This window comes from Phacochoerus africanus, chromosome 2 (assembly GCF_016906955.1).
Source record: "Phacochoerus africanus isolate WHEZ1 chromosome 2, ROS_Pafr_v1, whole genome shotgun sequence".
Taxonomy (NCBI): domain Eukaryota; kingdom Metazoa; phylum Chordata; class Mammalia; order Artiodactyla; family Suidae; genus Phacochoerus; species Phacochoerus africanus.
In genome coordinates, this window is record NC_062545.1 from 158,703,932 (window position 1) to 158,731,896 (window position 27,965).

Here is a 27,965-nt window from a genome sequence, read left to right on the forward strand (position 1 = left end):
TAAGTCTGATAATAGTTATGTTAAAATTAAAGTTAGTTTGTAAAGGGATGTTAGTTTTCATTTTAATGTTATCTATAGTAAACTCTCAGGCACTGAGTGAAAACATTCTTGACAGTTATAGTCGGTGCCAAGGAACTATGTCGATCATGAAATAAAACATCTGGATGGATATGAACAATGACAAGAAAATATTTTCTTTGAAAAAATAATGTACTGTTTTCCTAAAGCCACGTGCTCTGTAATTTTTAAAAGTCAAAGACTGGTATCAGTCCTGGAGAAATTAATTTCACTCATGATGTGCACTGATAAGGAAGAAATATAATCTGGACTCCCGGAACGGGATCACTGCAGTCTCTGTCCGTACTAGACCCTCCACCATTTGCTGTAATGACCTTGGATCCCTCTGGAATTGCATGTTTCACATTTACAAAATGCGGGAGCTGAATTATCTTATTTTATAAACTCTCTTGGTTGCAGGTCTTAATTGTATAGAATTGCTTTTGCTGCTTTTCTCAGTTGTGAGAAAGTATGCATTTGTTAGTAAAGTTAAAAGGTAGCGAGATTAAAGGAAGCCATAAGAATGTTAAAAAAAACATTTCGCATATTTATGAAATTTTGCATGATTTATAACATGAGATGTTTCAATTACGCTTCTTGCCTCTTTATTATTTCTCTTCCATACAAGACTGTGGAGTTATGGAACTAGCTAGAACATCGAAAAGCAATGAGTGATAGAAAATGCTAAGGGTTACTTTAGAGTCATTGAGATAATATCTGCAAAGGAAAGATACTTGAGGATTCTGTACTTTCCTATTTAAATCAAGGGTTTTAGAAGTAGTATTAATATAAACCTCAGTGAACAGGGACCTATCTCTAGACCTGAGTATCTAGAACAGAATGGGCACTGTAATTGACATTCGGAAAATACTTACGGAATGTTTCTTTTCATTATAATCACCCTCATTTTTTAATATGAAAACTTAACCACATAATAAGTCAATATATAAATTCCTCGTAACCCTACCATGTTTATAAGTCACAATCACTTTGAGAACAATTCTATTATATTTCTCTGCAGGATTTGAAGTATTTGCCAGACTCTTGAGCCCGATTTCCTTTACCTTTCTTGAAGGTCTACAAGAGTGTACAAGGACACTTTAACTGACTTTGTGTACATTATTGGAGGATGAAATTCTCTCTCATGAGGCAGATTAAATGCCTCTCTAATACCCTTTGTCCAGTGTGCTTATAAGATCGGAAAATCATGCGCGCATGAATGTGATGTGAGTGGGGCCATTTCACAATGTGTACATCAGTATTTTAGGCAGCTACGAACTCAGCAGGGGGAGGCTATCTGGTCAGGGGTCAGGCATCCCCCTTTCCCACCAGGCCTCCCCAAATCCTGGCTGTGCTTTCTCGTCAGAACTGCTTTTCAAGGTAAAGGCCAGTACAGCAGTTGAACCCAGCTCACCCTCTCTGTGCTGGGATATCATAAAAGAAATGAAGGGTTCTGAAGCATTATGAAAACCTTCAGTTATTAGTGCTCATCAAACAGAAGCAATCAAGACCTGAATTCGGGACCTCCTATGGCATAAACTCACCAAATAGGCTTCCCATCTTCACACAAACGTCAGCATGCATAAAGGTAGCACAAAAAACATTTCTCCCCATAAATGAACTTGAGCACCCAACCAATCACAACTTTTTTCACAATGCGTTAAACACTACCTCAGGAATCTGTGCCCCAAAGCAGAAATCTATGTGCTCCCTTCTCAGACTTCCCTGTCTTTTCCTCTTCTCCCTTTCTTCTACCTCCTCTCCCCACTAAGTTTCAGACACAGGTGTTAACCAGGGGAAAGTCACATCAGTAATCAGCAGGGACCTCTGCATCTGAGCTGTGTCATGCGTCATCACATGGTCTCCTCTGAGAAAGCTCAGGAGAGCGACCCTCTGGAGGTCTAGATAGCTGACCTGGTTACTCCGACCAGCTCAGGAAAAAAAAGACAGAGCAGAAAAATAATGTGCTGGTATACAGTTCAGTAACTTCTACAGATCTGTGTCAACTTCTGGACAGTCACGAATTTGTGCCATTATAACTTTCAGGACAAAAACAACAGGAATAGGTTATATCCGAGAAAAACTGAACAGGGGCCAACCCTAGATGTTTGAATGAGTAGTAATGATGGCTACTGGACTAATAACTAGTTTTAAAAAACCTGGGTAAAATTTACAACTTTTTTCGCTCTGATATTTTAAAGATAAAACTTGTATTCTTAAAAATTTATAACATTAGTATCACAACTACTACTGTAAGCATCACAAAACACCTTAGTCAAGAGAATACAAAATAAAACCTCACAAAGGAAATCTTAAATATATTGGAGCAAAAAGAAACGGAAAGAGTATGGTGAGAATCGGTGAAGCAGTATTTACTAAATCAATATCATTTATTTGACCTGAAATCACTTTATCATGCTACCTTTTGTTCCAATTATTTTTGTTCAACTAAGTGGCAAAGAATTATTTCCAGCTAGACAGTTTATTATTAATTTAACCTTAATAGCTAATATTATTTTACCCCAACGAATTCATTATTATAAAATTTTCTTGGATTTTCTGCTCCACTTAACACCTCTGTGAAACTATTTTCAAAAATCAGACCAAATGACCATCATGCTCTTAATCAAATGTTTTGTTCAGACCTAAAAACAATGACCAAAAATCCCTTAATAACAAAATATTTTTATGCCTCAGCATATCAATTGTTAATGAGCAAAAGGGCAAATCTTCCAGAGTCTGTTCCATCTAAATTAAAGGCTTCATGCTGAAAACATGACAAGTAGCATAAAATGTATCCTATTCAGCCATTCACATTAAGATATAACCACAAGATAGTTTAAAAACACACCTAATTACCAACTAATTTATACTTGCTAAACTGTTTTTTTAAAAAGGCACACAGAGCTATCTGCCTTCTAGAAATAACATGAACTATAAAATATGACTATCAATTACATGAAACAGAAATATATTACCAGTTTAGGTTTTGGGCACTTAAACTGGAAAGCGTTCTTTGCAATCCAACATGAATATCCAATTGCTTACCTCAGTTGAAGACCTTATACCATCAGTTTCTCTAAAGCACAGGCAAGGAACAGAGGCTCCTCAAGCTCTGTGTCTGGAGTTGCATCAGATCCAGGTCATCTGCAACAATTTTGAAATATACCCAATGTGTGCCACACTAACAGAGTTTATTACCTACTGGTAACTTAAGACTGGAAGAAGTCCTGCCTCTCCTCTAAAAATGGGAACAGTTCACAGTTCTGTGGAACATGAAAGTTCCCAAGTAATGTCAGTAATTTGCACTTTCTGTGAACAATTCTATGAATGACATTTGACGACTGTCAGTGAACTTGGCAGAAAATAATCCATGAGAATCAGAAAAATTCATGATGGGTAACTGCCAAACATCTCCAGAACATAACTGATATTCCTCAGGATATTCTGCTGGCCGGTCTATAAAACCTAGTAGGACAAGAAATCATAGTTGTAACAATAATAAAATGGGAGGGGGGGTGCAGGAGGGGAATTCTTGCTGTTGGCCTCCTGAGAGGAAACTGTCACTTCCAAAGCTGCTTTAAAGCTGAGCTACATTTTGACAAGGAACATATTTTTAATGACTCTTTATGAAGAGTGAACACTATCCATGTTTAAAAGTGAGAAGGATACTACTTCTTAGCAGCGGTTAGAGGGCATCACACAGATAATACCATTGCTTTAAGAACACCCTCCCATGAACTAGTTCTTTTGTATAATCTGCCAAAAGAAGCCTGCTCGAGCTCTTAAGGGCATTATTTAAATTCAACAGAGATTGCCTCCAGGTCTTCATTAAAGACCTTCATTTGCCCTTGCTTTACCAGGACAGCAGCCACCTGTCACCACCCAGGTCCCTACTGTGATTCACCTCTGTACACAAAGTTAGTCTGAAAAACGGATGATACTTGGTCATTGCTATTTTTGCTTATTTTTAAAGTAGGTCCACTTTATACATTCGGGGCACACAGAAGTGGGGAAAGATCTATCCTAGTCTCCTATTTATGAATGAGCAGATGCCATGAGGCTACAACAGAGAAAATCCAGGAATCTAGGAAAGTATTTCAAGAGCTGTGGCCAAACTTCAGTTCCTAATATCACATACAGAGTTTTTAAAGAAGAGGTCTATGGAAAAGAGGGAAAGAGAGAGAGAGAGAACGTCATTTCAGTGCTTAAGAAGGCAATCGCTTGATTCTCCTGAGCATTCCTGGGGTGTGTGTGGGGGTAACAGAAAGATGTCCCCAAACCCACTACCCCTGATGTTTGAAGATTCCTCAAGTGGTGGGACCAGAGAACCAGAATGGGTATTAGACAAACCTTAGGCAGTCTTTTCTTTCTTTCCTCAAAATCAAAGTCCTCAGAATCCTAGTGAAATACCCAAGGTCACACAGCTAGTTACAGATGGGACTGGAAGTGAGGGGACGCAATGATAACGTGTTGGCTAAATAGTTCTCGTTCTGCTAATGAAGATCTTTCTGATTACCTTTAGAATTTATCAGCTTCTCCAAAAGCCAATTTGCTCTTACTCAAATTTTTAATATAACCATGCACTGGAATTTTCAAAGCAGGAGATCATCAGCATTCCAAGCAGAAAGGTCAGGAGGACAGAGAAACAATAAGATGAGGGGTCTGTTGTTCAGGACTGTATGTTGACATGTTACCAAAAATGGAGAGAGAGCAGTATCCAACCTTAAAACTGCCTTCTCCCTTCTAAACATCCCAGGTGATCAAAAATAATAGTAACAATAACTTCCTACTACACTGTAGCACTACAGTAGTTAGATATCTTCACTGAAATTCGAATAATAGTCCACTGACTGTTTTAGAAACAGGGCACCAATTCAGAACTACCATAGGCTGTAAGGATGTATCTGTACGGTTGCCTGGTTGTTGCTATAAATCCTATATTTTGAGATGGCTTTCTGTTCTTAATATACCCATAATCCCTGTAGATCTAACATGGCCATCTTTATCTTTTACTATAGAAATATACTATCATTTGTCTCATCTCTGTATCACAACGTTTAGCATTAAACTTCAATAATTTAAATACTGGTGAAACAGCCTTCTTTTGTACTGAAAAGGTACAATTTTTTTTTTCTTTTACATTTTAATTAGTGAGGCTGGGAGCCTTCTGTGATATGTAACTTCTCACGTAAAGAAACTGTGATCAAATCCATTAGCTCCCTGGGCTAGATAACATTACAACCACAGACCACAACCTCCTACCGTTAACTGGCCTAAATATTCAGGCAGGGGCCCTGGAAATGAATTGCATAGCCTGTAGTCCGCATCTGGTTATCAGACAAGGAATGAAAACTTGTCTAAGTGGGTTACAGAGTCACTTTCAACTAAGCACAAATAACTTCTGCCATGGGCCAAAGGAAGAGAAAGGAGTCAAAAGAAAGAGGAACAAGAGTTTACAATTAGCTATAAGAAGCCTATGTAAATTAAAAAGACAAAGTGGCAAAGCAAAGTCCTTCTGAGCTATTTATATAATATCAAAACGGTGAAATTATGCTTAAAGGGCTTGTTCCTCTGTACTTTTACAACATATCTCACTGTTATCAATTTTCATTTTTAATTTACCCTTGTATTTACATTGAGCCAGGTCAGATTTATACAACTCCAATAAAAGGCATCATGTTTCAATAAACATTTTGTGAAACAGCCAAAAATAAATTCTACCAGAATGAAAACCTATAGTATAATCTGAGATGAATGTAAGAACATAAATGCCTGCATATTCATTTGCACTGATCTTTCTGTCAGTGAGGAATCTTGCAGAACAAGGGGGAAATGTTTGCAGGGGTATCTTTCTGCAGAACCAGCAAATTCCCAGAGGAGGCACTCAAGTACCGCCGGTTACAGCCAGATCTGCTCTGCTTGTCAGAGGCTGAGGAAATGGTCACACACAGGACTCTGATCACATGCCTTCCTTCCTTGTCCTCAGCTCCCCTTTATCACCCCATTTAGAAGCAACCGAGTCCTTCATGCTAAAGAGAAAAGCTTCCATCACTGTCCCTTTGCAATCAACGAAGGCGCCTCAGTTATTTTAGAAGTTTCTGAGACTCCCAATATAAGCTGAGCTTTGAAGCCTTCCAAGCAAGTAAAATACATTTGTGTGTGAGAGAACTGTGATGTGATATGAACTGCTAATGCAGTCAATGCAAAACCTTATAAAATCAAAGAAGGGTGGAATCACTGAGGCATAAATATTCACAATGCTGAACAACTTGAGGTACTTTACAAAAGATTTCTAAAAGATCTGACAAAGGAAGTATTGCACTTGACACAAAGGTATATTCACTTCCTCACAGCAGTATACATTCTGAGAAGTTTATATCAGCTTTGCCCTCAAAATAATACTAACATGCTGAATGATGGGGAGCCTAACAAAGAAATCACACCTGAGGAGACACAGTGGATGGACTTTTAGATCCAGGAAGGCTGAACAGTGGCCAACTCAGGACGCTCCCCACCCTCCCTCCTTCGCTGAACACTAAAAACTAGAGTCAATTCAAGGGTAAACTGCAGAAACACAGATGCTTTACAATTACTCTTTTATAAGGAAGGGAAAAGCTCTGTGCTATTAAATCAATAAAAGTCGACTTAAGAAGAGTTGTGAGCCTGTCAGCTGGTTGTTAACACAATTCTAATGACCTATTGCAGCCCTTAATGACAATAATATCTCACGTTGTGAGAGCACAATGCCCTTTTATTAAAGCTGCAAACCTTAATGGCTTTTAGCAGGGCGATGGTCAGCACTACTGATGACTGTTTTCTTTATTTTTCTTTCCATAGACAGACTGTCAGCTAGCTTTACCAGATAAGACTATTAAGGTTGGCTGCTACCTAATTACTTCTGCCACTCCACTCCATATTAAACACTAGCATATAAGCCAGACTTCCACAAAGTTGCCAGTTTGACTGCCTGCCTCAATTCTTCTCCATTTTAATTCATACTGTCCCAAAGAGCCCCCAAAGAAAATAACACTTAATGTATTTCCCTTTACACACAATAACAAAAAAAGAGTTCTTATAGACAAAACTAATTCTTCAGGAAGAAGTAAATTTGATGAGTTACTGAAAGCCTCCAATGCAATTACTTTCTGTCTTAGCTCTTTCTTCACTATTGACTTGTCTTTGTAAAACACACTTAAAACTACGTAGATGCTGCTGACAGTGTATCAATGCAAACTTTCTTTAAAAAAAAAAAAAAGCTGCCACTTACCACTGCCCCTAAACTCTTTTAAAATACACATTTTTTGTGTCCTTAACCTGATTTTCCTAATGTATACTTGTCACTTAGCTAGAGCCATATATGAGCATGTTACTTACATTTTTTTTTTCAATTTTTTTCCCCATAAAGTTTTGTTTGTCTACTTTTGTAGGAAAAATAATCTGAATACCTGCCTGGTTACAGGAATAACGAAAGGCAAGTCTTACTTAACGATGTTTCACTTAGTAAGTGATCCAGTAAAGAGAAGATATTTTTGCAAAATAAAAGGCGCTTTAAGTATATTCCCGGTTCAGTTTTCAGATCTCCAAAGCCTTGAGACACCCAATCCTTGATGGTGTCTTCACAGGTTCCCATCTGCCCACTGCTAGGTGAATTCAGCACCAATCTCTACTCACCTGAACTGTATCTAAAAAATCCGTAAGGTTAACGATCTAAAATGTGAAGCCAATAAAGATAATAGGTCCTTCCTGGTTCATCCTCCCTTGGAGGCTGAATACCCACAACCAGCCGAGGAGCAGGTGTGCCCGTGAAGAGTTCACCAAGCATTCAGAGAAACAGGGTGCCCTTTGAACAGCGCACCCCTAAGGTACCGCCGGGCGGAGGGGAAGCGGGTTGCCTATGAGAGGCCAGCCCTGCGGATGCACAGTAGCAGCAGAATACTAATTACAGGCAAAAGCAAAACACCCTTAGATGAGCTCCACCTTCCCGAAAGGTAAAAGGCGTCTACGCATATGGTTAGATGGACTCCCGCACGCGCAGACACACACCCCCTTGCAGTCTCTGACCGCGGCAGAAGCTGGACGCCCCGCCAGGGCGGAGTTTTGTCCCCATCCATCCCAGGTCAACTGGGGTTCCCTCGTGCTCCTCTTTGAGGATAGCGGACCAGACGGTGTGCACCGCTTCACCTGGAGAACGCTGGGATCTCCTCGATCCCTGAACTCGCCAACTCGCGTCGCACCTGGTGTCCGTCAGCACGGCTTTCCGGGCCCAGCGCCCTCAGATCGGTCCGCCTGCCCGTCCTGCCCGGTGGGGCCAAGGATCAGTAACTTGGGGACGCCAGGGAAACTCCACACGAGTCCCCCCGCCCGCTCTCCACCCGCGGAGAAGTCCTCCTTCCCCAGGCGCACGGCGAGGGCGCGCTTCTGCCCTGGGCGCCTACCCCAGCCCCCCGCGGGCGGACTCACTAACCTGGGGCCTCGCTGCCCTCCCCGCGGCGTCCGGCGCCAGCGACCCGGGCGTTTGCATCCGAGAGGGCGCAAGCTCAGCAGCCGGGCGCCGTTGGGCGCCTCGGGACCCAGTGCGCGCAGCTGGGCGCACTGGGCGGACCGGCGGCGCCCGCTGCGGCGGGCGGGGCGCGGACGCCTGCTCCAATCACAGCCCTCTCCGCGGGGCACGGGGCGCGGGATACGTGGTCCCTGCCCCAGCCGTGGGCGCCCGGGGCCCGCTGCCTCCGCCGCCTTTCCCTGGCCGCTCAGACGCCAGGTCAAGAGCGAGCGGCGCGCGCTTCCGGAGAGAGGGCGAGAGGGCGAGCGCGGGAGAGGAGGAGAGGGGGCGCTGGGGCCGGCTCGGACCGGCAGGAGGGAAGGAGGAGAGGGCGGTAGGCGGCGGGCGCCGGCTGACAGCGCCGGTCTTGGCCGGCCCGGGGAGCCGCTGATGTTCAAGCACCTCCCGGAGCCCCAGTGAGGGCTCTTGGCAAGGAAGCTGCTCAGCCGCCGCGCGCGCTCTCCCGCGCGCGCACCCCCGCGCGCCCCTCCTCCACCGCTCTCCTGACAGCTCGGTGCAGACAGAGTCCTTCGCAGGAAAATCCAGAGGAGCGGTGAAAGTAGGAGGGGCTGCAGCCCATCCATCTCTCGGCGAGGTATTTGCATCTGAAAGCGAGGAGCTGGAGGAGAGTTTTGAGAATTTTTTTCTAGCGCCCTCCCTTCCCCGCCCCCAACCTGTCTTGGAAGCCGTGATCAATTGAGCTCCTGAGGCATGAAGGCAAAGTCATAAAACTAATCAGAACTTACAGTTTTCTTGCGTGATAGTTTTGCCCTTTCAATCTCCTCGGACTGCCCTAGTTCTACTTTCTTTACTTGCAGAAAATTTCCTCCCCTGCTGGGCTCTCTAATGCAAAACTTCCGAGGTGTATGATTTACGCGCAGGGTGGAATAGAAGACCCTCGAGAGGTGAGGAAGGGGATCTGGTCTTCCATTTAGAACGCGCCGCAGCCGGTAGAGTGGAGCACGCTTTGTTTTCCTCTGCTCTGGTACTTGATTTAACCTGATGGCTAGGTGTTCTGTCGTAGGGGTTAGGAAGGTGAATAGATCATTTCCAAGCGCGTTCGTTTTCATTTTTCTCATTCTGACAGTGGAACTTGCCTTGCGTCTCTCATCCATTCTTAACAGTGATTCTCCGGATACCGGTCATGTGGGCACAGGCTTGTTCATATAAGCACCTCTCCTTTCTTGTTCACTCCAGCACACTTGCCCAACCCCCAGTCTTGCTCCTCCTGTCCATCTAGCTTGCATTTTTCCTCTTACCGACTTAGTATTTAAAACTGAATTCTACACTAATAATACCAACAGCAAACCTTTTTAAAGCTTTTATTCACTTCCAAATACCATGCATGCTACAATTGCTTCATTTTTAAATGTTTTGACTAGACCCCAAACCTGTCAGCTCCAGGCCTGCTTGGATGGCCATTTCAAGGTCCATTTTCATTCATCCATCACCCCAATTTAGCATGTTTAGAACAACCTCTTTATCCCTGCACAGAGATTGCCTTGAACTTCCTAGTATGCACTTCTCTGTCAACACCACCATCATTCTCCCAGTAGTCAGACATTAAACCTTGTCTTCATCTTTGAGGACTTTGACATGATTTTCCATGTGAAAATCCTCAATTATTCTGGGTAATATCACACAGTCTAGAACTTTACTTTTTTCTGGTGGCATTACATACACTTGTCTTGCTTTGTCTAATGAACTTGCTTTTGAGATGGGATTCATAATTATTCCAGGCAGATGGGACTCATAATTGTTCCAGACATTGGATACTGTATGGTATTCATTTGCTAGCTTGTTTTGATCAAAAGACACTATATAGAAAGAAAGGGCAAATAGATTTGGAGACTTTTAAAAGTTATTTTGGTCACTTCCTAAAATTTTCCTCATTTTTTTTTCCATTTTCTTGTGCCTCTGCATAAATATTGATCACCAGTTTGGGCTGCCTTTCTGAACTAGATATTTTCATGCTATTTCCTTTTCTTTAAAAAAAAAAGTCCTTAAACAATAACCTTGACACAGATTCTATAAGGGGTGAAATGAGTTTAAATTAGAATAGTAGTTTGAGTTCTGACATTAACAAGCTGTTTATCATATAGGAAATTCCAGGCTCCTCTCCTAGAGAGTACAATGTAGAAGGCAAAAAGAACAAGGGATGCTTCACATGGTTACTGAGGGATATACCCTTTCATCTGCGGAAGTCAGGGATGGTCTCTCTCTGAGAAGATGGCACTGAAGCTGAGACATGATGAGAATGAGTTAGACTTGAGATGATCTGAAGGAAAATGGCCTGGGCAGGATAAACAATGGCAAATGTTTGGAGAAAGAAAAAGTTGGGTGTATTTAAGAAACACAGAATACTGCACAAGGGGAGACTCAAGCTGGGTTTTGTTAGAGTGGTGAGCAAGGAATAAATCTAGGTTCCTGGAAGGTGTTTGTATTTTATTGGAAAGAGGCCTAACATTAGGGACAACAAATAAATGTCCACCGGTTGGTGCAGTGGTCACCTCCGAAGACAAAGCATGTTTTATTAGATCCTGTCTCCTTTTCCCTCCTTTTCCCACAACTTTTAGTTGATTAGAAAACTTTGTTTTCTGAGAAACACTAATTTATAAAAAAAAAAAAAAGAAAACTGTATTGGCTATATCCCAAGATGCTACCGAATGTTTGAGTCCATGAAATAGGAGTTCCCTTCATGGCCCAGTGGAAACGAATCTGACTAGTATCCGTGCAGACGCAGGTTCAATCCCTGGCCTCACTCAGTGGGTTAAGGATCCAGTGTTGCCATGAGCTGTGGCGTAGGTTGCAGGTGCAGCTTGGATCTGTTGTGGCTGTGGTTTTGGGGTAGACCAGCGGCTGTAGCTCTGATTCAATCCCTAGCCAGTTGTGGCCCTAAAAAGACCAAAAAATATTTTTTTGAAAGCCCATGAAATACAAATGTAAGTCATAACTGCATATCCACTTATGAAGTTTTGTTTCCATGTAATTTTCAAATGTATGTTTTAAACATTTTACCTTTTTTATAACAATATTTTACAAATCCCTTCAGTTGAAGGTTTATTTCTTCAGTGTCACATAAAGCTGTACACAAATTTGTCCCCCTTTCTTTCCTATTTAAAAAGATATCCTTTCATTTGCACTACTGATCAAGTCAGTAAAATCAGCTGTACCAAAACTATATTTTGCAGAAGGAATCAGAAAACATAAGATAACTTTGCCAAAACCTCTGTTGGTGTCGAAGTATTTCCCTACATGTTTTATCTCCCAAAGCAGATTTGGTTCAAGTAAAAGTTCCTGATGAGATTGCTGTTCAGATTATTTATTCATTCCACCCTGATCTTACTCTAAACCCAGAGATGTGGCTCAGGTATCTGGCAGCTGAGGGCAGAAAAGAGCTAATCACTGAGATCTGAGTAGTTCTAGCAATTCTGGGGAGCCTTGGGTAGAGAAACACAGATGTGACAGAAGGTAAGGAGCACTTAACATACGGAAAGCTCTCAAAAAGTCGGACCATTTATAGTTTACTGTGAAAGTCTCTCCCAATATAAACTTATGGATAATAATAAAAATATATGTTTTTATTATATAATGCTCAGAATTTCCCTGAGTATGTCTATATACTTCAATGTATTTCATCTAATTAAGCATACTACCATTTTCTAGAAAAGAAAGGACTTAGTAGGAGAGATTACCAGCTTTCTGTTGTTGCCCACTAACTTGGTAAATATTAATGAACTCTTGCTGTGTGTGGGGTCTAGGGGTTGAGAACACAAAGATGAAGATGCAGTTTTTATCTTCAGGAACCTTCCAACCTAGTGGGAAAATCAGAAGGTGCATTCCTCTCCACATGCCATGATGAGTCTTGGGACATGGTAGACACAGAATATCAAGTGTGGGAGCACATACAAGGGGCCACATGATAAAAAGCTTCAAATGGGGAGAGAACATGTTTGAATTGTACCATGAGAGCAATGTGGGAGCATGAGAAGTTTTACAAAGGGAAATTATGACGGTAATTGCAAGAGAAGGTAACACCCTGGCAGCTGTTTTAAATCAGCCTTACACTGAAGGTGAGGAATTGTTTTGGAAATCACTGCAGAAATCCAGAGGAGAAAAATATTGGCCTGGACTGTAGTTGTGGCACTAATATATGCAAATCCCTTGGAGGTAATCGGAAAATATAAATATATTTAAAGATTCAATGCAGTTATCAATAACGGCATAAATGATCACTAAGAGAAGAAAGATGTGCCTATGATTAGCATCGTGGAATTCCCCCCACCCCCACCCTCAGTGGGTCCTCAGGTGCCTTTGTCCCTCACAGGTACCAGACTGAATGAATCCAAAGTCTGAGATGATAATTTCACTGCTTAAGATGTGCTTAAGGGCTCCTTGTTCATTATTCAAAAAGTCAGTCTGTCCAAAAGTGAATACTTACTTGAAGAGGATACTACTTAGTTAAAGAGCCCTGAAGATAGTCACAGAGCAAGGGAGCTGCTAACAGCTCAGAGCTATTTAGAAAATGCAAGGATCTCTAATGGATTCTAAGGAATTTTCTCAATAAATGTTCTTCAGGGTGAGGAGGAGGGCAACAGGCCTTTCAGGACAAAACAGTAAGACCTCAGGGAGAAGATCCCTTTTAAACCAATAAAAGTGCCTAGCATGGAAAACCTTAAAAGCAAAAGTAAAATGAGAAGGAGAAAAAAACAAGATCAAAAGTCCTTTGCAAACTCACATACAGTAAGGCTGATGTGTCCCAGTGGGTGGTACTAAGCTTTCATCTGTGATGTGATGATGCAGATGGACCAGTACTGAGGTTTCCATTCACTTCAAATAGGTGGTGCAGAGAACTTCCACATACAGGAATTTTAAGACCTAATGATGTCTAACGGTTAAATAGAAAAAAATAATCTTTAGCCTTTTAAATCTGCCTACTTGTATATCTTATGCTTTAGATTACAGGCAGCACACTCTTCACCCCACCTACTTAGAAAAAAAACCCGCAGGGGAGTTCCCTTGTGGTTCAGTGGGCTAAAGATTTGGCATTGTCACTGCAGTGGCTCGGCTCGGTTGCTGCTCAGTGCAGGTTGGATCCCTGGCCCAGGAACTTCCACATGCCACAGGCAAGGCCAAAAAAAATTAAAAAAAGAAAAAAGAAAATGGGATTGCGATCATACACAGAGGGGTTGGAAAGCAAAGGCTAAGGATTCATGTTCCCCTATTCTAAGCAAAGGAAGTTATCCAGACCATCATTCCAGTCTCTTCCAGATATTCAAGGCTTTTTTCACTGGGCTTGAAAATACCTGAGATATCGTGGGTCACTGGTTATCATTTTAGAGAAGCAGAGCTTTCTGCCGATACACGTCAAATTTCTCAACATTTTCTTTCTGATGAACAAACTCAAACAGATAAACATCTGATTTGGATTGAGTATTAAACACCAGAGCAAGGGGACACTTACTTAAATAGTGTATGATATTACTGATGTGCGGTTGTATCTCTGGATGGAACACAAATTACTTTTTAAAAAGCAGCTCACATCAAAATTGTCAGAAATAATATAGCTAGGCCTGCACTGGCCCTTGAATTATAGTTGTTCCATAAAAGCCTTCGAAAACCATCAGAGAGAAAAGCGGTAATGCAAATTCCTGTTAAACATTGTTCTATCACTCTACCACACACCATAGAATCTTTTGGAAAAAAAGTGAATTTTCACAATAAACTCACTTCGAAAATATTTATTGAGCTTATGCTGTGTAGAAGGCCCCAGGGAATTTTCCGGTTACAACCAGAGCTGTAGCAAGGGCGAGATGGCGCTAAACTCAGCAAGAGAACAGTGAGCAGTGAGGTATCGGGTCTGAAGCAGGAAGACAGTTGTTATTGGAGAGTCCCCAAAGCATGAACAATTATGCCTTTCACTTAGATCTTGGACATGACTAGGATCTAGCCCTTAGAAGACAGCAGATGGTCAGCAGACCATCCGGAGACCTCAAATGGTCCCCAAGAAGCAAAGGGATTTAATAAGGGACTTTTTTTCCCCATAAAATGCAACTCGTGTACATAATCCTCCATTACTTGGACAGAAAGAGAGCTCCCAAGCATACATTCACATGTTCAGCTTGTGCCAGGACACTTTCTCTGCTGTGCCCACAGTGTCCTCTAGGCAGCAGTAATCTGATTGTTCCTTGTGTGTGGATGCAGAGAGCTGGCCTGCCCTGGGTTCTCTAGGTTTTATAACTGGTGCCACTCAATTATATTTAGTGCTCTCCTAACACACATAAAATGTGTGTGGAGGAATGACCCTACTTCCAGCAGCTGCATGGAACCAAGAGTATAGCTCTCTAGAGTATGTGACTTTGAAGTTAAACTCATATTCAGAAAGAAAATCCAGGAAGGGAAAATGTGAGGAAACTATACACCTTAGGAAGAAAGATGAGACAAAATGAGCCAGTTTCTTCCAAGGTGGTTTTTTTGGGAGGTAAGCACGCTTAATAATATTGAAGAACCGCCACCTAGAAGATAACTTGTGCTTAAGAGGAGCAGTAGTTTTTTTATGAACTTGAACCACTCCATGCACAAAGGTGAAATCTCCAGCTGTCATTATCTCTGTGTATTGCAAGTGGTTCAACTTTCCACTTTTAGGTCTGAATGGTTAAAAAGAGACACAACCAGAATCTTTTCTTCACTTCATTCCCAGCTGGCAAAACGGTCACTCTATACCCCAAATCAAAGAGGGGCCCCTTACCACAAAAGAGTAAATTAAAAAACTAACTCGATTTAGACTGATGCCATTTTTCAGGGCCAACTTCAACAGATCTTATGAGCAAAATAAGGCACGATATTTTCTAAAGCATTTGTGTGACAAAAGTTGTAGTGGAAATGGTTCCTTGTTATGCCACATTTATTTAGTTAGGGCTTTTTACACTGAATGTTGGCAGGAAGATATTATAGTAAGGAACTTAAAGATTACTTTCCAAATATATCTATGGATATGAATCATGGTCTGAAAGGGTTAATGAACCTTGGTAAGCAACTGAATTGCCACCAGTCACAGAGGATAATTGGGCTTCATACCTTATGCATAAAATGACCTACATAAGACATCTTTGATGACACTTAAGCATATTCCCTCGTTTTATCAGTGATGAAACTGAAATTCAGGAAAGTAATGGGATTAGTCCTTAATCTCATGACAAACTCCAGGTATGGGAATAAGAATCAAAGCACTGTCATGAAAGTATATTGGTTGGTCCACACATCATCATCTAATGGAAGATTCCTAAAAAACCTAGATATGCAGACATAATTATTTGATATTTTGCATTTCAAATACCAAGAGGGATTTTTTGTTTATATTTCATAACTGTTCTAAGCAACAGAAAAAGAATTGGTTATAGCTGTTCTCATTTTTAATTTGACATGTTTTAATATATAGTAGACTTAAAAATTGAATGTATTTTCACAAATAATTCTGTAGGCATGGCTCCCCATCACGCCTTAAATTTTTATTTATTACTAATATAAAAACATAATTCTCATCCTTAAGACAATAAGAATTTAATGAGTTTGTCATTTTAGGGTAAAAAGCCAATTTTTTGGAGGACCAAAAAGTCAAAGGAATAGCATGACAAGAATGCCATATTGTTAGAATGCCCACTGATTGATAATTTAGTTCCTTTACCATATGAAATATCAAGTAGTGCCATTCTCAAAATTAAAAAGTTGAATAAATTTATTTAAACCAAGGTTAATGAATAAAAATTGCTCTGTTGGAGTTTCTGCTGTGGCTCAGCAGGTTAAGAACCCAACTAGTATCCATGGGATGCAGGTTCAATCCCTGTCCTCACACAGTACTTTAAGGATCTGGCATCGCTGTGAGCTATGGTATAATTTGACAGCTGTATCTCTGGTTGGACCACTAGCCTGGGAACTTCCATATACCACCAAGTGCGACCCTAAAATGAAAAAAAAAGGAAAAAAAAAAGAAAAGAAAAAAGAATTTCTATTACTTATTAGAAAATTATTAGGTACTCTTTAAACATTTAAGTATTCCCCTCATGGATTAAGACAAGATATATCTTTCTAAATTTCTGAAAGACACCACCTTAACTGACCTTGCAGATTTGCCTACTTTGAGCCTCATCTTTGAGTGAATACATAATAGAACAAGACAGATATTGTCTTAGGTGTTTTAGTTTGTTTATCCAAGGTGAGCCAATTCAGTGTTTCTCTGATTACACCCAAGCTGCAGACATAGGTTTTTGGTTTATTTTTTTTATTTGTGACTTCCAATATATTTGTTATTGGGCGATTATACATATATGCCTCTATTTCTGACTTCTACACACTGAAAAATCTGACCACACCTAGGCTGCATTTTCATATTATAAGGTATGACTGAACATGAAGACTTTTCCGTGAGATGGGCAAGTACCTTCCATTTACCACAGTCAGCTTACTCCTTAATATAACTGTCAGGCCTTTATAGGTATGTAAATTTACAACCACTAATATTGAAGGTAAAATGTCAGTCTGCTTGCATTACTGTAAGAAAATACCCTAGACTGGGTGGCTTAAACAACAAACATTTATTTCTAATAGTCTGGGGACTACATATGTGGAATCTGAGTGTGAGTTCTCTTCCTGGCTGCAGACAATCTCCTTCTGGCAGTGTCCTCATGGCTAAGGAAAAGGTCTGTTCTCTTTATGTCCTTCCAGGGACACCAACCTCATGGGCTTCATCCCAAGACCTCATCCAAATCCAACTACATCCCAAAGGCCCCACTTTTAAACAGCATCGCGTGGGGGATCAGGGACTACACATATGAATTTGGGGGAAAACACAAAATTTAGTCGATAGCATAAGATATGCAAGTAAGCAGATTTAAAAGTCTAAAGATTCCTCCCCCCATTTAATTATCAGACATAAATAGATCTTGTGAAGTGAATGGAAATCTCAGGACTAGCACAGCTGCTTTCTTTCTATTTTTAAATTTTTTTTATTTTTTGATTTTTTTGGCTGTACCTGCAGCACATGGAAGTTCTCCAGCCAGGGACAGAATCTGAACCACAGTAGAGACCTATGCCACAGGTGTGGCAACATTGGATCCTTAACCCACGACACCACAGCAGGAACTCCAGCATTACTACATTACCTGAGAAATCTTAGTACTACCCACTGAGACACATTTACTTTATTATATGTGAGTTTGCAAATGAATTTTGATGGTTTGTTTTTTTCTAATTTTACTTTCACTATCAAGGTTTTCCATGCTGATTTAAGTGAGATCTTAGCATTTAGATAAATCAATTAGGATAGCAATCTATTAGAAGCAAGAATGGAAAAACATGAATCATCCCATTTCATGAGGACTAGTTATGAAATACTCTCAAGTAATTTTAGTCCCCCCTGTCTTAATAGGATGGTTTAGATGTTAATTAATGTCCAAGTTGTAAGGATTCCTTTCTTTGAAAAACAGTTACATACAGAAGTTCCTGGGCCAGGGATGGAACCCAAGCCATAGCAGTGACAGTGCCAGATCCTTAACCTGCTGAACCACTAGGGAACTCCTTACATATTTGTAACACATGATCTTTATATTCCTAAATTCTCTTTCTTATACTGAATTTTTGTTAATTTTACTTTTGGCTTAAAAATAGAAAAATCTGATAATCACTAATGAAAGTCATAGGAACAGGAATTCAAAACTCTAGTTTTATATTTTTAATTGCATATATATAAATACCACTTGAAGTATAATAATGAAATTAAACTAAAAGGAATATTTTTAAAATCTTTGAGACAAAAATTTTAGTTTGGGGCTATAATTCATTACACTCATTTTAACTAATAAGTTTAAAGAGCATTTTAAACAGTTATTAACTCTATCATGCATGAATGTACTATGTTGGTATAAGAATCTGAATATAAAAGGACCCATTATATTTTTTTAAAGAAACATTCATAAATTGAGATATTTTCATGAATATTTATATTTCTTTTTTTAAGAGAACATGGATTATAATCATTGAAATTTACACAAATCTCAATTAATATACATAAATCTATATCTTAAGATTTTTTCTATATATTTTTTCAAAATTATGTGACGGATTCCAAAAATATATCAAGTTCAATAAAAGTTCATTGGTTTGCTTGTTTTTGTTTTGTTTTGTTTGCCTTTTCTAGGGTCGCTCCTCAGCACATGGAGGTTCTCAGGCTAGAGGTCTAATTGGAGCTGTAGCCACCGGCCTACGCCAGAGCCACAGCAACAGGGTATCCAAGCCGTGTCTGTGACCTACACCACAGCTCAGTGGCAATGCCAGATCCTTAACCCACTGAGCAAGGCCAGGGATTGAACCTGCGACTTCATCGTTCCTAGTCAGATTCGTTAATCACTGCACCATGATGGACACTCCTTGCTTGTTTAAGAAAAGGAAGGCTATAGGAGGCATCACATTTCAGCTGCATCATATCTCATTTGTATGAAAGAATGACATAGTTAAAAGTGAACCAAATTGTCTTGCAAAAAAATCGAGTAACTATTCCTATTTAAATTATCTAAATGCAGTGCTTTCTGTAGCCCAAAGTTAGGTAATTGGAGTAAGCGGAATAGATCAAATTCAAAGGAAAAAATAATCAGTGTGAAATATTCATTTTGACCAAAAAAAAAAAAAAGTAAGAACCTAACAACTGCTCTCTAAACTGTCTGGACTTATAAAAGTTAATAAGGAAGCTGGAAAGTAACAGATGTGAAAGAATGTGAAGCATACATTCCTCCACACTGCTGATTAACCGAGCTTAAGATGGAGGTATTGAGAAATGTAACTTTTCCACACTTCTTTAAATCCATTAAGCACTAATTGGGAAAGATTTTTTTTTTCCTGGCAGTTTCATCAGGAAAGAAGAGGAAAAAAAAAAAAAACCCCACAAAATCCCTTCACCCTACCAGTCCTGAGGAGGTACAAGAGGCCTCAGCTGTGTGTGGGGAAATATGCACACGCTCCTTTCAGTTGAGAGCTTCTGTTTTACCCCTGTCAACAGGAACTCAGTCCCCTTTAGAAACTTATTGTCCCCAGCTAAGACCCTTGTGAAAGGCAACAGATGTTGTTAAGATTATACCAGCCTGTTCACTCTCCTGATTCATTTTTAAAGGAAATTAAAAAAAAAAAAAAAAAAAAAAAAAAGGAAGAGAGAGAAAGAGAGAAAAGAGACCCAGCCTTGCTTTAATTTGGTGGACCGTTTTTGCACTTGAGCGGATCTGTTCGCACATGCTCCGTTTGCCCTGCAGAAAGGGCTGAGCCTTTCCATTCAGCTGGAGGTCAGTCCTAACGTGGTGTTCAGTGGTCCTCATGCCTTTCATAGGGTGCAGCTGCTTCTGATTGCCAGAACAAATTGAGGTGATTGAAGCCACCAGCGGGGCATAAGTATAACTTCTATTCACCGGGAAGGGAGGAAAGCGCTCAGAACGACGAACCGGGGTTGCCCACAATAAACCGTAGGATTAGATTTGATACACTGGATATTAAGACACCGTCGTATTGAAAAGTAGGCCATAATGACACAAGAAACTACAAGATAGTTATGTGAGAGACCATAAGGAAACACAGTCCTTGGGTATTAATTCAGTTACACCTAATTATCAAATGCCCTGTATTTCTGGGTTTCCCTGACACCTGAGGAATTTTGATCGTCACCTAGATAGATAACAAACTCCTCAGGCGCACTTGACACATACAAAAGGCTGACAACATTTATAAAGGAAAAACATCCATTGAAGCAGGAAGTGATTCTAAGCAAATTGATGGTTAGGCAAAGCTTGATAGATTGTCTTCCAATGTAAGCAAAGAATTGTATGAGCAGTTTAAATCTAAAAAAAAAAATGTATTCCAAAAGCAAAATAATAACAGAAAACATGTTCAAGTGATAACAGAAATTAACTACATTAAAATCAGCAGAAATATAAATAGCACTATCATTTTTAAAAGGGCTTTTGAAATGGTTAAATAAATTTTAAAGGGACATGTTTCAAAGATCCCATATTTACTTTAAAAATAAAATAGTCCATTCAGTAAGATAACAATATAAGAAAAACCATATCTAAGAATAGATGTTTCTTTCTCTTCTTGGATGGAATTATATACTTCAAATTACTAGCATCAATTCCACAAATTTTTGTTTCCAATATGTATTATTATGTTAAAGTTTAGTATAATTATTCCACAAGCTCCATTCAATCCCAGATCTCCCCTTCATAGGTAGTGGTGAAATTTTCATATGTGGGAAATTTTGCATCAGAATAGGTTTCTTCTTATGCTCCTGAAGACTGCAGCTATTGAGAATAGGTAATACTCCTTGTTCATGTTCAAAGAACTTATAAAATATTGCATAGCTTATACTCTCAGTAAGTGAACTATGTTGGAATATTATTTAAAACTACTTTGGTATATAAAACATCACAAAAATAAACAAATGCAAATATATGAAGGGCACTGCACATTTTTCCTATGTCATAAAGCATATAGCATATTTTTCAACCAAGGTAGTCACCTAAATTACAAGGGACAAATTATTTTGTCAGTGAGGACTTGCCTTTTCTTTACTAATGAGAACACTGATCTTTAAGTGAATTCCATGGTCACTTAAATAGGAATTGGCTCTACTATTTCTGAAAGGATGATCTAAATTCTCAGTAGTATTTAATACTGAGCTTTCTCTATCATGTGGCCTCTATATTTTGCTCCTATATGTAGCTCTTTTCATGATTGACCATATAGTCTTCAACTCATTCCTTTCCTAATATACCTTAAAACTATCTTATGCTAAGGAATTATGTCCCTAAAGTCTAGAATTCACATGGACTTTGGAATTTGGCCACCAGTTCTTTTGATGGGTTAGGGGCAGATAGAAATATTTCTTCGAGATACACATGCTATTAATAATGAAGATGGGGAATGATACATCTGTTTGGGAGTTAATCCTGCTGATACTGGTGCTAATAGCTCCATAACAAATATAAATTCAGTGTATTGATCTATTAGAGTTGAGACCAGAGGGTATCTGGTAACACAATGAAATTTAGAATGAAATTAGCAGCAAGGAAGTTAGTTCATGACTATAAATTGTCATAGAAAATCAACAAAGACATTTGGCATAGGGGAAATGGAACCAGTGATATATATTATGAGAAAAAATTAGTTTATTAGTGTACTTCTCAAACCACTGGGGGCAGTATAAAATATAAATAGAACAGATTTTCCAAAAAAGCAGATGTCCTAAAAACAATGTCTTAAACACTCATAAGTGCTGCTGCCTCTTCTTCCTCTTTTTTTTAAGAATAGTATTCAAGACTTAACAACATGTTTAACCTGTGTAACTCTAGGGAACACAATGTGAAATAGAGGAAATAATCCCAAAGATAACTAGACATTTGTATGAGGAAGAGTGGCACATGCAGTTACGGTACACTAGCTAGGATAGAATCACAGCAGCTCTCCATCTTCATGCTTCAAGGCAGAAGCTGCTCACCAGATGGGGCAGGAAGATATTTCTCCCCATAGTATAGTATTGTGAAATTAAGTGTGTTATGGGATGTTTATTCTTCTTAGTGCAACATCTGGCATTGGCCACTAGATGAGATGTACCCTCTGTTTAGAATGGTAACTCCTTTTTTTCCCCCTCACAAAAGGACTGTTTATGCCAATTGAAGTCATATGATCTTTACCTTTATGGTACTTCCTTCAATTCTTAAAGAACTTTGAGCTTTCATTGAACATCCAGAGGCACAAATGGAGAATTCTTTGGAAGAAGTTCTCAATTATTACTGAATTTTTTTTGTCCTTATTGAATCAATAATTAATAATAGTAATACAGGTAAAGGATGAAATATACCAGCCATGTCTACACAGCCAAAACTGGTAACAGCCCCTCAACATTTGAATAGCATGTAATTGTCAGCCCATCTTGAGTTTCACAAGGTCAAGATCCCAAGCACTCCTGGATGGGATGTGTGTGGGACTGATGTGTGCAAATTTCATCTCACTTAGCTCTGCCTCTTCTGCTCTCCCCCTTCTCAGGCCTGAAAAGACCACAGCCAGGGTCATCATGGGAGCTATGTGGTAAACATGGCAGAGCCCTAGTCAGCCTTTGTCCCTGGATGGTTTTGTTGCTCAGGGCCTGCTTATCATCCTTGAAACCTTATCTGAAAGACAAATACACTTCTTTTTGGTCCATTGCCTTTTGAGTTCTCTCCATTATTGCAGTTTGCCCATCTTAATGCATCAACAACTTTCATTTTCACGTTCTGTTTTTCTATCATCAAAATTCAGAATTTCTCAATAACTCTAAGAAAGCACAGTGCAAGTATATTCATTCACTTTTGAAATTTAATGTCTGAAAATGTGTTAAATACATATAACATTAAATTTAAACATATCCTACCCAATTTGTTTTAGTTTAAGTTCTTCTGTTTAAAGACCTTTCCCTTCTAATTTGCTTCTACTAGACTAAGGTATTCTTAATCCAATCAATAAATTGCCTAGGGCTAGGCATATGTTGAAAGTCACCAACTGGAAGACCCTTTATTGCAGAGCCATTGTAGTATCTATATTAGAAGCCTAGATGCGAGGTATGAAACTTATTTCTTGGCTGTGACCACTATGATTAATGTTTTTGGAGTCACTTATGCTAGAGCCTCTCGCTTTGGATTTGACCTTAGTTACATTTTATACACATTTAGACTATGATCAAAAGAAACTGCAAATATGGAGCTGATTTTTAAGCAACAGGAATTTGCTGCTGAGTTTTAAATTGTTTTTCTATATTTATTCCCTCACATGTGTATGTTTTAACTTTAATTAATTCCATTTTAAGAAATTTTAAATGTGCTCTTTAATTCCACATGATTTATAGCATCTGTCTCCATCTGTAAAGTGTGCTCAGAGGAATCTTTTCCAGCAAATGAAGTCAGAACCAAGACATCTCACTTTTGCATACCATGGGGACTTCAGCTTGACTGTTCTTAGTGATAATCCCCAACCAGAGATAATCAGGAGAGAAGGAGAAATTCAGTGTAGAATAACACAATAGGAGGTTAACAGCTCTGATACCATTTATATTACATATATATGTAATATACATTAGACATATTACATGTTATATAGTATATATTATTATATAAAGTATACATATATTATATATATGTATTATTTTATAAAATATACATTTTCTCTTTACTAGAGCTTTGTGTAAGCCCTGTGATACTCAAAAAAAATCTAATATTTCTGCTCTCCTCAGAAGCTTATGCCCTACCAATAGTAAGCTTCATTGTACAATTGCAGAAATCTGCCAGAATTTTGAAGATTAAATGACTTTTCAAAAAAAACTATCATAAAAAATCAAATGAGGGAGTTCCCATCGTGGCGCAGTGGTTAACGAATCCGACTAGGAACCATGAGGTTGCGGGTTCGGTCCCTGCCCTTGCTCAGTGGGTTAACGATCCGGCGTTGCCGTGAGCTGTGGTGTAGGTTGCAGACGCGGCTCGGATCCCGCGTTGCTGTGGCTCTGGCGTAGGCTGGTGGCTACAGCTCCCGATTCAACCCCTAGCCTGGGAACCTCCATATGCCGGGAATGACCCAAGAAATAGAAAAAAGACCAAAAAAAAAAAAATCAAATGAATACAAGAACATCCAAATAGTACAGAAAATTCTAAATAAAAAGTAAATGCTTCTCTGCCCTTTGGATTTCCATTCCCTCTCACCCCTCAAAAAAACAAACAACTCCCCCCCCAAAAAAACTAAAATCAAAACCACAACAACAGCAAAAAAAAAACACTTTTAACACTGACAATCTTCTATGGACGTTAACTCCATTTTCCCTCCTTAGGGAGATTTCCTCAGATAAGATGCAGCAAACACAGAATATCCCAAGCGCAGATGAGGTCACCAGGCCTGGAGGTCATCCTGAAGGGTACAGCTTGCTTGTGTTCTATCATGCCAAGTTCAGGGACCCTAGGCTACTGTCCCAGGAAGTTTTGCGAGGGGTCTGTGCCTAGATGATGGGGAGAAAACTATCTTTTGGTACTTCATTTAGATTCATAATGTAAATCTCAAATTCAAGATGGGCCCAGCAACACGAGCTATAAGTAGGGTGACCATATACCAAAACAGTCCTTTTACACTCCTTGTGCTTTCAGTGCTCATCTTTGGTGTGCACTCCATCTCACTTTCAAATGTGATCTGGTATTGAACACTGAACTCTGAACTATACATTCACCATGGCTATAGGACAGGGCTGTGTTCAACATGCTACCTCTAATCTTGAATTTCACTCTGCCAATAGTGGCAATTATTGAAATTTAATTAAGAAAAGTTGCAATCAATGAAATGTTGGAAGTCTTAAAGACATTTCTGTCTGTCTCCCAAAAGCTTCACAGGGTGATGACCTCAAATTCATCACAGTTCAAGGGTTGACTCTAAGTTTAGGGGGCTTAGAAAGCTGATTTATCAACTTACTAGGCACAGGAGTGGTCTCACGATATCCAGGCTCAAAAAGAATGATGCACACCAGCTTATCAATTTGTAATGAGCCATCTAATTGGAGAGGCAACCAGACATTCCACCTGTAGGCACACTGCATGGGAAGCCATGCTATAATCAGGCTGGTACTTGGTGAGCATGAAGTCAGAATAAGGATTGTTAGTTATGTGATTTAAAAGAGTAAAGGCATGCTGTGAAAATAGACTCTAACCCTAATCCTAACCCTAACATGTTTAGCCTGTTTACCTAAACAGCTTATTATTTTCTACTGTGCTTCCATTTCTGACTCCTCTCTTTCCACTTCTCTAGCTATGTTCATCAGTTTGGTTTGGTTTTCCAGAGCCCTGTCCTATCTCAGGGCTATTGTCTTCTCTTTAAAATGGCTTTGCTAATCTCTAATTCCATCCATCAAGTGCCACTGGTTGGGGTGTATGGTGTCTGTCCAGTTCTGAAGTCCTTCTTTTTCCACTACCCCCACCCAAAGCAGCCAGAATTTGAGCAGAAATGTTTCCCAGTGGTTGTGAGATGAAGAGGTGGATGGTTAAGTCTTATATAAAATCTCAATAATTAGAGTCACTCATTTTTATAGCATAAGAGAATTAGGCATCACATAGAAAGAAGCATGGTGTCTGAGTGAGGGGCACCTGAAATGCTTTTGAGAAACAACAGCAAACAGAAAAATATTAACACTTAGTGAAAGACCTTATGAAAGATTATTATCAGAATGTATAAGAACAAGTGGCTTCTTAAGATTGATTAGAAAAAATGTGCACATGTGTAAGGATCTGCTATTGACAGGAACTTCCTTTTATCCTCTGCATAGTATCATATCATGCCATACCGTATCACACATTAAGTAAACATCTGTATTTTATTGGCAGGCAGTGTACACGGTGTATGTTTTAAGTTGCAGTTCTTGTTCAAGAAATTTTTTTTGTATTTGCTGATAAAGTCTGCCTTCAACATTGATGCCTCTATGATTCAATCACTTTTTTCTTTAAATCATGATAGAACGTCCTTTATATTTTGAAATGGCTTCTCAAATTAGCCAGGGCTATGCCATGAAGACAACTGATGTGGACCAGTTAGTATTGATGTGTGTGGTGGGGAGTAATTTGGCTTTTCATGTTGTATGATCTTTATTGAGAGCAAAGCTTATTTTGGGGGGATGCTGGGCATGTCCCAAACTGAATTTACTGTCCCTTTTCCAAACATCTAGCCCTCCAGAGTGACATTCTCTCCTGCTGTTACTGGCACCACCCATACAAGGAAAATAGCATTTTCCCTCCTGTCTGCCTTCCTCCCTCCCAATCATACATCAGTGCTCAGCTTCATTCCTGCCGTGATGTCATCTCCCTGCTGGATTATGGAAGAAACTCTTCATCAGTCTCACTGCCCCTTTGTATTTGCTCCTTTTTTTACCCCTTCCACTGCTGCCAGTCATTTTCTTAAACTGGTCTATGTAGCCAGTATCTTCTCCCCAAAACATGTAGGGTGTCCTTATTGTTTAACCAGACAGGTCAAAATTCCTAAGTATTGCCTGTAATGCTCTGCAACTCTGCCATGTCCTGCCTGGCAGCTCTGTCTGCATGCACACTTTGGTGCCTATATTGACTGCTTATTATTCCCTGAACACAGCCACATTTTTACACCAATTAACTTTGTTCAGACTCTTTGCTCTCCTACTATATCAAAACCCCATTCGACCTTCAAGCCTCTATTTAAATGTTATTTCTTTCATAAAACCTGCTCTGAACCCCCTTGTAAGAAAGGCTTCTCCTGCAGTTCCACAGCAGGTACTGGTTTCCTAATACAACGCCTGTGCCTTTATGCTTTATGCTCTTGTGTCTCTCCCTTCTCTGTCAACCTTAAATACAGCCTTCTTGAGACAGTGACCATGTGGATCCTTTGAACACTCAGCTTTTCAGTAAATGTCTGTTTTCAGTAAATGTTAGCTGAGCAAATTATCGGAGGACTGGAGAGATAATGACACTGACTTCAGACTTTTTTTGCCCCTGGGTTTCCAATCTGTCCATGAATAATTAAAAAATCAGATGACCTTCTAATCCTGGGAAATTAGGGAGCTGGTTAATCAAGGATTAAAGGAACACTGGAGCTAAGGGAGGCATCGCTGATTCAACCTGGAAAGAACCCCCTAGTTAATAATGTGAGTTATTTCACACCAGTGAGCCAAACTTCTATAAGGCTCAAAGATTCCTTTTATATTAAATGCTTTATAATGATCATTTAATATTCTGAAATGAAATTCATAGACAATAATCCTACCTATACACTTAGAATAACTAAAAACTCAACATAATGCCTCAAAAGAAAAATGAGATAAAAAGAAAGCAATTTATATTAAGAAAATGTATATTTCAATATATAAATGCTTGCAGTGGGCTCAGATTTCCCCTACCAATGTCCAAAATGCCTAAGGCAAGCCTAGATAGGGCTTTCTGTCTCATAAGGGATAACAACTGTATCCCACAGAAGAAGAGGGTCCTCTCTTTTGTGTTATATTTAAGAGCAGAGAGGAAGCCGATCAGCCTTTGAATGGAGAGGATGAAGTCTCCTAAATTGGGACAAACAGAAAACTGGAGAGGAACACAGTGGGTGCCTTAAAGAATATGCTTAATACCTGTTTGTTTCTTCCAATCTGTGGTCTAGCGCTAAAGCAGTCCTAGAGGTTATAAAATCAAGGAGAGTCTTTGCATCTTATTTCTTTTTTCTTTGATCTATTTCCTCCGAACTTTTTTCCCATCTGAATTAACTTCAAGGAAGACAAGTAGGAACAAAGTAGCAGCCTAATACTACTACTACCAGT

General features: G+C 39.6%; 1 protein-coding gene across 1 annotated transcript in view; it reads right to left on the minus strand.

Annotated features, from left to right (window-relative positions):
- The window catches only part of CDH7 (cadherin 7), a 138,434-nt gene extending 129,595 nt beyond the window's left edge, over positions 1–8,839 (minus strand). The window contains exon 1 of the mRNA XM_047766989.1: positions 8,525–8,839. The gene's annotated coding sequence lies outside the window, so the exon portion shown is untranslated. The remainder of the gene's footprint in view (positions 1–8,524) is intronic.
- Positions 8,840–27,965: the final 19,126 nt, after the last annotated feature.